The 15,504-nt window shown below is 43.4% G+C and overlaps 1 protein-coding gene across 3 annotated transcripts in view; it reads left to right on the top strand.

Annotated features, from left to right (window-relative positions):
• Positions 1 to 1,267: 1,267 nt before the first annotated feature.
• The window catches only part of Ptpra (protein tyrosine phosphatase receptor type A), a 102,960-nt gene continuing 88,723 nt past the window's right edge, over positions 1,268 to 15,504 (top strand). For all 3 annotated transcript variants that reach the window (XM_048459586.3, XM_048459583.3, XM_087911199.1), the window contains exon 1: positions 1,268 to 1,399. The gene's annotated coding sequence lies outside the window, so the exon portion shown is untranslated. The remainder of the gene's footprint in view (positions 1,400 to 15,504) is intronic.

Here is a 15,504-nt window from a genome sequence, read left to right as displayed (position 1 = left end):
AACTTTCATTTAGTCCCTTTCCGATTTGCTGTGTATTTGCATCCCTGATAGACTTTGTACTTCCCAGGAAATCAGCGTCTTGGACATGTAGGAGTAGCGTCCTCACTTGCTGGAATCTGACATTTAGGAGATTGGATAGAGAGGTCTTGGGTTGGCTGTCTCTGGGATGGCTCCGCTGAGGGAGTACCAGAGTCACAAACAAATCTTACTCAAGGAGGAGTTTTACTACCCACGGGGAGGAAGTTTAAAGAAAGCCCATTTCAACTCACATCCCCAGGCCCTGGCCCTGGTCAGTACCCACTTATTTCAGAGTTCTAACTTGGCACCCCAGGTCTTGCAGCAAGCGAGGTGTTCAACTGGGAACCGCTACTTCCCGAAGCACCGCCAGATGGCTTAGGAGCTCTAGGAGAGGGACCGACGCCCAGACGTGTGAGAACAGAGTCCGCGCCCTTGATCTCAGAGCTTTCGATCTTCGCCTCTACCACCAGCCATATATCAAAAGGCATCTTCCTCGCCCGCGGCAGAGCACCACGTGCCGTGCTTCGGCCCAGTCTAGAGAGTCAGGCCCAGCATGCACATCGGGAAAGCAAGAGAGATTTCCCTGGGGTTCGGGTGGGGATGATGTGGACTGGTTTATTTAAGATGACATCCGCAGAGCCAGACCCGTCCTAGGGACTAAGCAAATACCTCTCTTCTCGCAATTACATTCTTCGTCCTTTAAGTATCTTGCAGCAAGGGTGAGGGAGAGTTCACGGACGAAAGGATCACATTTGGAAAGGGATAGAGAGATGGCTTCGAGTGCCTAAGCTCCCCAGCTGGAAGATACTGGCGTGGCTGTGCCTGGTGTTAGTTTCCTCATCTGTAAACTGGGAAGAAAGCCCATACTCAGGGGCCTAAGACTGTAGCGAGGTGGAAGACGTTTCAGCCAGGAGACAGGCACCTCCGGAGGATGGGGAGCATCTTGTCTTCACCCGCAGACCCCCTGGGCTCCTGGGGAACTCCGCGGCGCAGCCCGGCGCGCAGGGGTGGGGCCCGCGGAGGCGGAGACGCCCGCCCAGCGTCAGCGAACCAGCGCCCGTCTCTCAACGGCCAATGACGAAGCGCCTTACAGCCCAGGCCGCGTCGGGAGTGAGGCTGCGGCGAGCGAGGCGCTGACAGGGACCCGCGGGGGCATCTAGCACAGACCCCTGGACCACGCCGCCATCGCAGCCTCCCGCCCAGTCCTCTCTCTGCTGCTTCTCCTCGCCATGGAGGCGAGGCCGCCGCCGCCGCCGCGGGGCTTCGAGCAGCGGACCGGGCGGCGGCCCTGAGGGGAGCGGCGGGCCGAGACGCCGCCGCCGCGGTGCTGAGGCGGAGCTGCCGTGCGCGTCCCCCGCGGTCCCGCCCAGCGCCGGGCTCGGTAAGCGTTCGCGCCTGCCGCCGTCGGGTGGGCTAGGGAAGGTGGGATGGCCTGGCCACGCGTGGGAGCGGTCCCTGGATCCGTTCCCGGAGGAGCGCCTCCGGCTTGTGCATCCTGGCACGGTGAACAGGGGGAGGGGGTCCCGGAAACGTGCGGGACACGGACAGGCTGGAACTTTGCGGACGTCCTCCTGGGGCCCGGGCCAGGGCGCTGCTGTTCATTCTGAAAGAAAAAAAAGAAAAAAGAAAAAACTTTGAGCAGCGAGAACGGTATTTGCTCAGGTCCATTTAGTGGGAGGGGAAAGGTGGCTCACGCAGTGATCATTTCCACCCCCTCTTAAAACCCCTTCCTGGTCCTACTCCCAAGCCCTCTCCCAAGCGCGATCCCAACTGTTGTGTATGCATAAGAAGGAAAATATGGACTCAAAGCTGCCCAGAATTCAAAACGAGCCACTTGGGAACGCACATCTCTTCTGTTTACTTTCAGTAAATCTTAAAAATTGCCACTTGGTAGAGGGAAGGGACTAACTCCTAATTGTATTTCCTAAAAATAAAAACCATAGAGGCAGAGCTGATCCTGAGAGATTCGAGTTTTTGTTGTTGTCGTCAGTGATGATGTTTGTAAGACAGGAAAAAAAGAAATGCTCCAGACCTTCTTAGAGTAATGCTTGCCAAAGCCCTTGGCCAGGATAGGGAGTCCCTGTTGAAAGCCCGTCTCCTGTCCCTGGATATGGCATCACCTGTTAACTACTGAGGCAGCCAGAGAACCAAAGGATGGTGGATGAGGATTGACTGGGATAGGATAAACATCCTTCTGCTAGATCCTCCTTTCAGAACCACAGATCTGACGTTGGCATTTGTGCACTTAAAAAGTCCCTCACTTTCCTCCGCCCGTGAGATGGGTGAAACCCTGATGAAACCCTGAATGCGTTATCATTTTCTACGAGGCTCTTGACAATGTTGCCTAAGCGTAATCTTTTATGGTTTCCTCGGATCCTTTCACTTCCTTCTCTTCAGCCCCGTGGTTAGCCATACACAGCTGTTTGCTTGATCCTTCATACTTGTGGAGGTTTTGGTTTGTTTGTTTGTTTGTTTGTTTTTCTTTTCACCCCTTTGGTTTTTCGAGATAGGGTTTCTCTGTAGCTTTGGAGCCTGTCCTGGAACTAGCTCTTGTAGACCAGGCTGGCCTCGAACTCACAGAGATCCACCCGCCTCTGCTTCCCGAGTGCTGGGATTAAAGGTGTGCGCCACCACCACCCAGCTTGGTGTTTGCTTTCTGGTTTTCCCTTTTCTCCCACCTTTTCTTGCCAGGTTCCTGGCGTTCCTTCAGAGCTCTTTTCATTTGGGAAGCTTCTTGAGGACAGGGGCTGTGTAGGTTCTTAACCACTTGTCAAGGGAAATGTTTACTAGTGTTTTTTCCTGAAGGCTTGCTTGGAGTATGGACTAGGACTTTTATATTCTAATTCCCTCTCTCTCCATCTCTGTAGCACCCAGTGCCCAGAAGTAGTCATCAGGGAGAAACTGGTAGGTTTTATATCCTACTTCTAATCTGTCCTTGAAAGGCCAAAAACTCAGTTCCTTTTCCCCTCTCTCTGCCCCGAGTGGCCTGACAAGTTCACTCTAAGACTTGGTCGGATCCAGGAGACTAGTTACTGGGTACCTTTTAGTCACTGACTTAGTATGTGAGTTAATGCAGAACCAGAAAAGCAAACCTCTTGATTCAGTACATTCATATGCCACCTACTTGCCAGGCAAAGTACCTGGGGTTCTAAATGAAAGTGAGAAAGTCATATTCTTATCTTTGAGAAGATTATAGACCAATGCAGGACGGGTAGATATAAACAGTTACATCATAGGTGCTATTGAAGTAATAATAATTGCTGTTTTCTATTGCCTGTGACAGGCTATATAATAAATGCCTTACATGAATTATCTTGCTTCATCTTTTCAATAATTACAAGGGCTCACTCCTACTCTGCGGGACTAGAAATGAGTAGACAGGTGAGGAAATAGTCAGAATTTGAATCCTGACAGTCTCTGAAAAGCCAGTCGTTCCTCGGTAGCACAAAGTATTGTTTACTCTTTGTATTGACATTTCTTTTCTTAATTAATTTAAAACATGTGTGTATATGGTTGTTTTGCCTGCACATATGTCTGTGTACAGCTCGTGTGCCAGGTGTCCTTGGAGGTCAGAAAGGTTGTTGGAGCCTGTGGAACCGGAACCATAGATCATTGTGAACTGCCATGTGGGTAGAGAATTGAACTCAGGTCTTCTTGAAGAACAACCAGTGTTGACATTTCTTATTTTGTTATTCAGCTGTAAAATAAGCTCTTTTGTTGTACATAGGACTGTTACTTGTATTTGTAACTAGGCTTTATGTTAAACATTTGTTTCTAGGTTTCTCTTACAAGAATACAATGAATATCCTTCTAGATACTTTGTTATATGTTTGTATATACAATTAACTGAACAGTGTATTTTAAGAAATGGAACTATTGGATCAAAAGACCTTTGTGTAGTTTTTTATTTGTAGGCATACCAACAAATTGCCACCTCTTTGAAGTAGTGCCCGTTTATTCTGTCCCCTAAACTGTGGCTCAGTAAATGTAAATCAAAATACCCAGAAGAATTACCTGGGATGGTTTTCCTGCATCCTATGCCTGTTTCCCAGCCTAGTTCAGAAGCAGTCGCGTGATTTGTGCAAGAAGATCAGAACTGGATGATGGTGGCTTGCTTTCTATAGCTCGGTTGTTTGTGTTTGCCTAGGACCATTGCTGGAGGACCTTAGCATCAGTTTGTAAACATTGCTGCATTATTTTTGCATCTTCATGTGTTTCACTGTTTCTTGGCATTCTAACAGTGCTATCACAGACAAATACTATTCTTTATTTCTTAAAAATACATGCCAGGCAGTGATGGCACACGCCTTTAATACCAGTACTTGGGAGGCAGAGGCAGGAGGATCTGAGTTTGAGGTCAGCCTGGTCTACAAAAAGAGTTCCAAGACAGTCAGGCTGTTATACAGAGAAACCCTATCTTGAAAAACAAAAACAGGAAGAAATATAAATGTATAGGAGCTAAAGAGATGGTTCTTTGGTTAAGAACACTGAGTGCTCTTGCAGAAGACCAGACTTCATTTTTTAGTATGCACATCAATTGGCTGACAACCACATATACAACTCCAGCTTCGAGCTCTGCCGCCTCTGGCTTCTAAGGGTACTTGCACTCATGTCCACACTCACAATTAAAAATACTAAAAATAAAACTTTAAGAAAAAGAAATATACTAGCCATTAAGAGTGAGCGCTGCGCTTGCAGAGAACCAGACTTTGGTTATCAGTATCTACATCTGGCAACTCTCAGCTGCTTGGAACTCTAGCTCCAGGGGATCGAATGCCTTCTGGCTCTTGTTGGGGTGAACGTGCACACACACACAGTATTTTTTAAATTAAATAAATAAACACAAATAAGGTGGATAGCTCCTAAGAAATGACACCTTAGGTTGTCCTCTAGCTTCCATCGACACAGATATATGTGTAGTTTTATATACTTCTACACATACACAAAGAAGAGACTCCATTCCTTGTCGTGTCCCCCCCCCCCCCCCCCCCCCGGCAAACTTAGGTTATCGTTCACTTCTTATCTTGTGGTAGAGTTGATGACTTAAGGATAAGTCAGAGTGCTCTAGAGGAACAGAACTTACAGAATGAACCTCTCTCTCTCTCTCTCTCTCTCTCTCTCTCTCTCTCTCTCTGTGTGTGTGTGTGTGTGTATCTGTGTGTGAATGAGATTTATTAGAATGGCGTACAGGCTGTGATCCAGCTAGTCTAGCAATGGCTGTCTACCAACAGAAGGTCTGGTCTAAGAGTCCAGTGGTTATTCAGTCCACAAGGCTGAATGTCTCAGCTTGGCTTCAGCATGTGCCAGAATTCCAAGGAAGTAGGTTCTAATGCCAGTGAAGAAATGGATTTGCCACTGAGAGCAAGCAAGCAAAAAGCTTCCTTCTTCCATGTCCTTTAGCCTGCCAGCAGAAGATGTGACTCAGATTAAAGTTGTTCTCCCCACTTCAGATGATTTAATTAAGAAAAAATATCCCTCACTGGTGTACCCAACCACTTGTGTTTAAGTTAATTCTAGATCTAGTCAAGTTGACAACCAATAATAACCATCCCAACTTCCATAGTTTTTATGCCAATTTTTGCTAAGCTTGGTAGTACATACCTGTAATCCTCAGTCACCTCAGAGGTCAAGTAAAGGGTTAAATGAGGCCAGCCTGGGCTGTATGATGAGACCCCTTTTAAAAAACAAAACGAATAGCCAATTTTTTGCTGCCTAACAAAGAATATTAGAAAAATATCTGTGGCTGATCTCTTCAAGTAAAGTGGGTTTTTAAGGAATATTTATTAGTTTTTATTGTTTTATGTGTATGTATGTGCACCTGCTCTCTGTTTGTACAGTGTGTTCATGCAGGCTCTTGAGGCAGTGAGAAGCTGTTAGATCCTCTAGAGCAGTGGTTCTCAATCACTAATGTTGTGGTCTCACCTTCCTAATGTGACCCTTCAATACAGTTCCTCATGTTGTGATGACCCCAACCATAAAATTATTTCCTTCCTACTTCGTAACTGTAGTTTTGCTACTAATATGATATGATGTTAATATCTGGTATACAGAATATCTGATATGCAAACCCCAAAGAGGTCGTGACCCACAGATTGAGAACCACTGCTCCAGAACTAGAGTTACTGGCAATTGTGAGCAGCCAGATGTGGGTGCTGGGAGTTGATTCTGTGTCCTCTGCACCTGTAGAGCCTTCTGGCCCCAATGGTGCCTATTTGATAATGAATGAGACAGTAACTACTTTTAAGTTATTTTTATTTTTTAAATTATGCATGTGTACATATGTATGTGCACGTGAATACAGATGCCCACAGAAGCCAAATAATGGTGTTGGGTCCCCTGGAGCGGAAGTTCTGGGTAGTTGTGAACTATCTGATGTAGGTGCTAAGAACCAAACTCTGAAAGAAAAGAACAGTACAATTTCCAAACCTCTGAGTCATTTTCCAGCCCTGAAAGTAACTGCTTTCTTTTTCTTAGAAAGGGCAGCCAACACTACACAGAAAAGTCCTGTCTCGAAAAAAAAAAAAAAAAAAACACAAAAAGAAAAGGTTGAATATTTTTTTCCATGTGCATATTGACTATTAGTATATGCTACTTGAAAAACTACCTATTCAGATTCTTTGTCAATTTTTTTAAAAACATGGTTTCTTTTACTATTGAGTTCTTTTTACATTCTAGATACATTCTCTTTTTAGGGATATGACTTGCAAATCCCTTTTCCCATTTGTGAAGGTTTTGTGGATATAATTTTTTGGACATACAGATCTGGTTTCCAAACCAAATGATGACCTCTGTTTATTTTGCTAAGGGGCTGCAGAACTGGTTTCCAGAACCATTGCTTCATCTGACAGTCCCAGCAGCTACCTGAGAATGTCTGTTTCTCCACATCCTCGTCAACATTTACTTTCTTTGTTTTTCAGCTCTTGTCATCTTAGTGGCTATGAGTAGTTTTGATTTGTGGTTTGATTTTACAGACCTAGAATGCCACTGTGATCTGTTCCATCTTTTTAAAAAAGTCTCATAATTTTACATATGAGGAACTTGTAAACAGGATTTTATAATCTGATAAAAAATGCCTTAAATTTATAAAGTTTCTATGTAATAATATAATTAAATAAAAGACCTGTGCATTGATCATTAATAACAGCCAAAGTCATTTAAGGAACTTTAGAATTTTGAGTCAAACTGACAATCTTATGATAAACCATACCACCTCCAAAATTGGCGTAACTAAACTTTACTCTTGTGTGTGGCAGGATAAGAAGAGCATGACATCATTCATGAATATTCTTGTTTCCTCCTCCACAAATTAAAAACTAAGTTTCTGGATAAAACAGTTAAACAGTTTATAGAGTGTTATTAATTATGATGTGAGAGACACTATAGAGCAGAGTGAGCCTGGTGACTTCAGATGTATGCCCAGAGAAAAGGAGAGGAGCGGCTACATGTTTAAAAGCTTCGGCTCCAGCAAATGTAATGTGCAAACCTTATTTATATCTACACCATTTTAGAAAGGTATTTTGAGGCCATTGGAAATAACTGGAGTGACCCGCAAATATTAGATGATTTTTAAAGGATTTTTTTTTACATAATAGTATTGTTATATTTTAAAAGATAGACTATCTCTGTCTTAGAGGTTAGAGCTGAAGTACTTAGGGATGAATTAATATGTCTGGAAGTTGCCTTAAAATATTCAGTGTAGCAATTCACAACCCCAGAGAACCTAGACAACAATGAGGACTCTAGGAGAGACATACATGGGTCTAATCTACATGGGAAGTAGAGAAAGACAAGATCTCCTGAATAAATTGGGAGCACGGGGACCATGGGAGAGGGTAAAAGGGGAGGGGAGAGGAAGGGAGAGGAGCAGAGAAAACTATATAGCTCAATAAAAACAATTTTTTTAAAAAAAAAGCAGAAGTGTTTTTAGAAGCATTTGCAAGTCTTACTTAATCTTCTACCTCAGACTTCAGACTCTTGAGCAGTGCTTTATTGACTCTTAGCAAAATACATGACCAGTGTGTGCTCTTCCCGTCTCATGATTTTCCTCAGCCCTCTGTTCAGGAATGAGAAAGCTTTTTCGGTAACCCCCCTATAATCAAAATAGTTCTCAGTGCATCTGGAGGATTATAGATAAGAAATGCCATTTATTGTTAATTGTTAAAACTGCATAAGAGGCATAGGGTTTGTGTGTTTGTTCTTATAGGTGCATGAACATGTGCATACGTATGTGGAGGCCAGTGATCAATTCACACATTGTTCCTTGCGTACCGGAGACATTTACATTTTTTATTTTGCATTTATTTATTCTGTGTGTGTACACTCATATGCTGAGGCATGTGGGTGAGGCGAGAGCACAGCTTGTGGGAGTTGCTTCTTCCACCGTGTGGGTCCTGAAGATCCAACTCCAATTGTCAGGCTTGGCCACAAGCACTTTTACCAAGTGAACTGTCTCACCACCTTGTTATTCTGAAAGACTTTGGCGGATTGCATGTATGGACCACCATACCCAGATGTGTGTGGGGAGGGTCCAGATGTGTGTGGGTATGTGCATGTTGAGTACAGATGGCCAAGGAGGCCAGAACAGAGCATTGGCTCCCCCTGGAACTACAATTATAGGCGGTTGTGAGCCAACCGACACGGGTACTGCAAACTGAGCTTTGGATCCTCTTCTAAACTAATATGTAGTTTTAACCACTGAGCCATCTCTCTACACCCCCAACACACACACACACACACACCTTGGATTTTGTTGTTGTTGTTGTTGTTGTTTAATATTTTTTAAGACAGTCTTTCACCAGCTTGACCTCATTGTGTAGTCCAGGCTGTCTGGTCAGTGAGCCCCAGAGATTTTCCTTCTCCACCTCCCGTCGCTGGAGTCGTTAAGTGTATACCACCATGCCTACTGTTTTTAATGGTCTCTGGCAATCAAACTGAGGGCCTCATGCTTTCCTGGCAGGTACTGGTAGGCAGTAGACAAATGAGTTTTAATAGATTTCAAAGCCTTCTGTTAAAAAGTGACATCTTCTAATTAGTCGTTAAGGGTAATTGAATCAGAGAAGATGGACCTTTGCTAGACAAATTCATTTACTTATTTTTGTGGTTCTGTAGTTTTTTTGTTTTTCATTTTTTTAGGGCAGGGGAAGATAGGAGACGGGGCTTAGGTGTGTAGCCCAGGCTGATCTTGATGTTTAAGCCTTCTGAGTGCTGGGATCGCATGTATGGATCACCACGCCCAGATGTGTGTTGCAGGGGAGGGCACATTTGTGTTACTGTGTGCATGTGGGTCTTCAGAAGTGAACATTGGGTATCTGCTGCACTGAATACCGTTTTTAATGGTCTCTTACTGAACCTGGAGTTGACAGATAACAGCCAGCGAGCTCTGAGGATCCACCTGTCCCTCTTTGTCTCCTCAGTGCTGCAATTACAGACACGTGCCACTGCGCCCAGCTTTTACTGGGCACTGGGGATCTAAACTCAGGTCACTATACTTACGTGTTCTGTGGCAGACCCTTTACTCATTGTGCCATTTCCTCAACCCTATATCCAGAATTAAAGCAGAATGTTTATGTCATTGAATGGTGGGACAGTATCACATCACAGAGCTCCTTCCTTTTGGAACCATGTTTATTGTTGTCCATTATAACCGAGTGTTGACTTAAAATCAGACTTCTGCACTGCTTTGGTAAGGAATACTAGAATGAAAGCTTTAAAAGGATGGCAAAATAGTTTAGTGGTAGAGTGCTTGTCTGGTGTGCACAAAATCTTGGGTTTAATACCAACAAGGAAAGGAGAGGAAAAGGGAACGTAGGTTTCAACCATAATGAAAAATTAAATTTAGTTTCAGGGATCACATAGAATTTTTTAATTTTATTTTTGTTATTGTTGTGAGTGTGTTTGTATGATGCATGTGAAGAGAGGTGCACACGCCACAGCATACATATCAAACTGCTTTGTAGAGTAGACACCCTCCTTCTTTTACATGGGCTCTGGGATTGAATTCAGGCCGTCAGGCTTGCGTAGCAAACACATGACAACTTGAAGGCTCACATGAAAACATTTAAACATTTTTTATTTTATGTGAATGAATGTTTTGCTTGAATGTGTGTCTGTGCACCAATTGCATGCTTGGTGCCTGCAAAGGCCAAAAGAGGGTGTCAGATTCCCAGGGCATCAGACCCCTGAAACTGGCAACTGCGTTTGGATTTGGTTTAGTGTGAAGGCGTGGTGATGCATCTGGGACATATGGACCAATATGAGTAAGCAGGAAAAGTGTTAACGGTTCCATATTTGGGGACCAGGCGGTGGCATACGCCTTTAATCCCAGCACTTCAGGAAGCAGAGACAGGTGGATCCCTGTGAGTTCAAGGCCAGCCTGGCTTACAGAGTGAGTTCCAGGACAGCCAGGAACACAGAGAAACCCTTGGGGGGGAGGGGAGAGAAAAGTTCCAGATTTTGGAAGAGAGGAATATTGGTGAGTGGAGCTTCTGTGTGGAGGAAGAAATTGGAATCCAGCTGTTAGGAATTGTGGGTGTGGTTTCCAAACATTAACTGATTAACTGATACTGCCCATCAGTAAAGAGAATGAATGCCTTTCAAGTACTGTTACTGGAGTGATAGGGATAGTCCCAGGACTTCTGATGTTTGAGGGCTGCATCCTTTTACCTGGATGCATCTGTTTCCCTTTGTTTTTTTTTTCTATCTCCAATGATATGCATGCTTCTCCCACTTTGTAAAGGGGAGGCCTGTCAGTAACTTGGTGCCTTTGCCTGTACTGTGGCCGCCCTCCAGTGTTCCCTCTTGGCTGAGCCTTCTCGTTTTGTAGCAAGGCCTGAATTCACAGTGGCTCTCAGATAGAGCTTCCCTTTCCCAAGCCTAGTGTTAGCTAGAGAGGGTTTTCTGAGCCCTTAAGTCTGAAATCCTCATAGTTGAGAAGCAGCAGCAGCCCAGGGAGGTTGTCTGGCTCAAGTCCTTGCTTCTGGTTTAAGAGGATCCGTTTGTTTCTGCAGTAAGCATTCAGGGCTGTAGTGTTGCTGGCAGTAGTTGTCACCATGAGTAACTAGGGTGTAGGGCATTTCAGATAAAATAACACGTGGTTTTGGTATTTTCACTGATTTTTTATCTATTAAAATTATATGCATGTTTAAGTAATTATTGCTTGTATATGTTAAAAATATGTAGAGAATTATAGTAAAAGATAATTCCTCTTTCCCCCAACCTTCAACTTCCCTTTTACAAAAGCATCCATAGGAGTTTGGGGAGAAAGCTCAGTCAGTAAAGTTCTTGCTGGGCAAGCATCAGGACCTCAATTCAGTCCTCTTGAATCCAGGTGGAAAAGCTGGGCATGGTGCCACATAGTTGTAAACCTGGCACTAGGGAGGCAGAGACAGGTGGGACCTGCTGTCCTACAGGTTGCTTACTATCATTCATAGTTAGTTTTCAGAAGTTCTGCTTTGAAGGAGCTGTCGTGGAGCAGACAGTGATGAGAGCAGACAGTTCTGTATATGGATTGGGAGGGGCTTTTGTGTATAGGAGGGCTGTAAAGGAACTTAGTAAAGTGGTAGTAAAGTCCGAGTGTTCTTTAGTCTTGTTGAATTGTGGTTATGAACAGTAACTTTACAGAAATGGGGAAACTTAATAAATGTTAAAATTTCACAGATGAAATTCTTCCAATCCCCTTAGTCATTGAATTGAGCTTCCCAAGTTGTTTCAAGTGCATTCGTTTATCTATATATTCAAGTCCTGCAGGCGCAGCCAGTACTGTCAGAGTGAACCACCTTCACAGTCTCCGTAAGAGTTGAGCAATCTGACTGTAAGGAGCTAAACTTGCAAAAGCAGCAGAGCGGGTTCGGTAAGACCAGGTCTTTTTGTTGGCTAGACCTGAACCACCAACACTTAAAAACACATCCTAAACCTAAAGGTGTTAGTACCGTAGATTCGAAATACTTTGTTTTCTTATTCGCAGCTTGTCTTCCAGGGTTGTGATGTCACTCAACTTTGGAGGACAGTTTACCATCTTGAAGAATCAAGGTTATTGGATGGAAAAGACATGATTACAGTAATACAGTGGCTAGAGGTCTGAGACTGGGAGGAGACTGGGTGCTCTGTTTATAGGGATGTGTGACTCCAAGGGTGGCTCTGTGTATGTAGTGTCTTGAATGTGGCTAGTGGTTGTGCTGTATGCTCGAATGATCACAGAAATTGCTTTTTTTTTCTTTCCTGGTTTTAACAGAGGAAAATTGTAGGAAGCATCAGGTAGGGAAAAAAAGGGAAAAGATTTGGTAAATCAGCAAACTATAGTGTTTACATCTGGAACAGGCTGCCACTACATGGCACAGGCACACTGTCCTGTTTTTATCTCTGGTCTCTCCCCACTTTCCTCAGGCCGTTTCTTTGACTTAAGTTTAAGTCAAAGTTAAGTTTCTTGAGCTTAAGTCCATCCTCAGCTTCATGTTTTACCAAACACATTCTTGGAAGGGCATGAGTATGTCTATGGTTTCGTGTTTCTTGTAAATTAGGGGGAAAAACTGTCCTTAGATCAGATTTGGTTGATAAACAACAACTTGTTTGTTTTCCCTGTTGAGGTGTTTCCCAGACACCTGCATCAGACTCAGGATGGACCTGTTTTCTAATCTCTGTCTTGATGAGTGGAACAGCCCAGCAGCTACCCTGGAATGTTATATGTTGTTACTCATATCATTGGTAATATGTTATGTTTTGTCTCTCAAATTTGCCAGCTTCGGTTCATTTCTTGTGACCCCATCTATGTTCCTCACATCAGTCTGCAGGTAGATATGACATACACATTCTCTAATCATTATTCCTTCCTTGTTCCACGCTCTTGATTAACGCTCCCTGGAGAGCTCTTTTTGGTTTCATGACCTAATCGTGTACTTCATGGCTTAAAGTCTAAACTCGTTCACAGAGCAAGCTTTTTTTATTCAACTTGGCCTTTTTTTAAAAAGAAAAAAAATTTAAGCAGTTTTATTGAGTTCTAGTTGGTTTCTGTTGCTGTGATAAAACATCCTGGCCTAAAGAAACTTGGAAAGGAAAGGCTTTATGTAGCTTACTCGTTCACGATATAGTCCATCACTGAGGGAAGCCAGGGGAGAACTCAGTCAGGATTCTGGAGGGAGGAAGTGAAGCAGAGACTACAGAGGAATGCTGCTTACTGGCTTGCTTTCTTGTATAACCTAGGATCACCTGCCCAGGGATGGCACTGTCCATAGTTGTTGAGCTCTTCCACATCAATCATTAATCAAGAAAATGCCCCCACAGACATGCCCACAGGCCAGCCTGATGGAGGCAATTTCTCAATTGAAGTTCCCTGTTTGCCAGGTGATTACAGTTTATGTCAAGTGGCAAAAACCATCACTTGAGATATAATGATACGCATTAAAATATATTTGTTAATTGTGTACAATTTGATGAGATTTTCTGTGTTAAATGATACAATCATCACCATAATCATTGTAAAAGACATGCCCATCACCTGGAAAAAATTTCCTTATGTGTGACTTTAATTTTTAATTTTTATTTTTTGTAGTAAGAACACACCTGTGTTTGTAAGCACATCACACAGTATTGTTGGCTGCAGGGACTATGCTGTAAGCCGCTGTCTACTATCAGGGGGTACTATAAAGTTTCAATGAAGGATGAATTAGGCCCAGAGCAGAAGCATTTTCTTCACTGTCTGTATAACAGCACATCATCTCACATGGTCCTTTCAGCACTCTACAGAATCAGATAGCAAGGCTGCAAAGGGGAACTGTGAATGTCTGGGCTGGGTCTTGGACTCGTCGCCACTCAACTGCAGAGTTATACTTGTTCTGCAGTACTAGACCTCCTACAAGTGTACAGAATGGTAGCCCCTGTAAAGAAATTTATTTGGAAAAAGGGTCCTCCCGGCAGATTAAGATGTGTGAAGATGAAATTATTTTGAGTTAATTCTGGTGGACCTAAGTACTCTTATAAGAGACATACAATGCACACAGGTATGTGAAGAAGGAAGCAATATTAGAGTTATGTCAACATTTATTTTATGAAAATAGATGGTCTTGCTGTGTAGCTTCAAACTCTGTCCTCTTCCCTCCACCTCCCAAGTGCTGGGATTATAGGCATGAGCTACTAAACTCAGCTTCTGACAGTATTTCTTCACTGCTTCAAGTCTGATCTCAGTTTTGGTTCTGTGCTTCTTTCTCTTTTTAAGATTTATGTTTATGAGTATTTTTCTTGCATGGGTGTATATGCACCACATATGTGCCTGGTCCCCAAAGAGGTGAGAAGGGCATTGGATCCCCTGGAACTGTAGTTACAGAGGATTGTGAGCTGCTATGTGGGTGCCGGAAACCAAAGAACTCAGGGAGATCAACCTGCATTTAACTGCTAAACTATCTCTGTAGTCTGATGTGATTTTTTTTTCTGTCAGGTTACTTTATCAAATTGTGTGGTAGTCCGTATACTGGTATGATAATCCACACAACATGTAGATTAAATACTGGCCTTAGAAGTCTACAACTTCCTGACACATACTTTTACTGAGGCATGGATTTACATTACTTATGCATTGAGTTTGATGGCTGCAGAACCGAGTTCACTTACTGTTCACTGAGCCTTGGTGGCTTCACTTAAAGGACTAAAACTTTCTGTATGAAAAGTAATGTTTAAAAAGAAGTCATCCAAAGCCTTGTGCACCACACCTGCAATTCTAGCTCTTGGAAGGCTAAGGCAAGAAGAGTCCCATGGGCTCCCATGGGCTAGAAAGTCAGACCTTATCTTAAACAAACACAAGCCAACCATTAATTCTGTTTGAATATGCTTCTCAGGATTTGAAGTTTGCAGCCAGGCCTGGTGGCCTATCCCTACAATCCTAGCTCAGGAGTCTGAGGCAGGATAGTTAATCCAAGGCTTACCTGGCTATGTAGTAACTGCAAGGCTAACCTGACCAAGTTATAGCCAGAGGTGTTCTTCAGTTGTAGAGTACTTGCCTAGCATGCTCAGTATTTAGTTTCTACCAGAGGAAACAAAAGTGTTTGAAGGAATCTTCTGTTGTCAGACAGTATTCAAATCTCAAATGCTGTCCTACAGTACTTGAAAACTTTGACTTTTGACTTTTAATGTTTTTTTTTAATTTTTGAGCTAGGATCTTGCTATATTAGTAGGCTGGCCTCAGACTTGAACTTTCCTATCTTGGCCTTCTAAGAGCTGGAATTACGGGCATTTGCCACCTAACTTCACTTTTCTTTCTGTTTCTTTCTTTTTATATTTATTTTATTTTATATGTATGTATTTGACCTACATGTATGCCTGTGCACTGTGTGTATGCCTGGAGCCCATGCAAGTCAGAAGAGGGCGCTGGATCCTCTGGAACTGTAGTTACAGATGGTTGTGAACCACCATGTAGGTACGGGAAATCAAACCCAGGTCCTCTGCAAGAGCAATAACCACTCTTACCCACAGAGCCATCTCTCCAGACCCCTAACCTGGCCT

Source organism: Myodes glareolus, chromosome 10 (assembly GCF_982192425.1).
Source record: "Myodes glareolus chromosome 10, mMyoGla1.1, whole genome shotgun sequence".
NCBI classification, from domain to species: domain Eukaryota; kingdom Metazoa; phylum Chordata; class Mammalia; order Rodentia; family Cricetidae; genus Myodes; species Myodes glareolus.
This window is presented reverse-complemented; position numbering and strand designations above follow the sequence as displayed.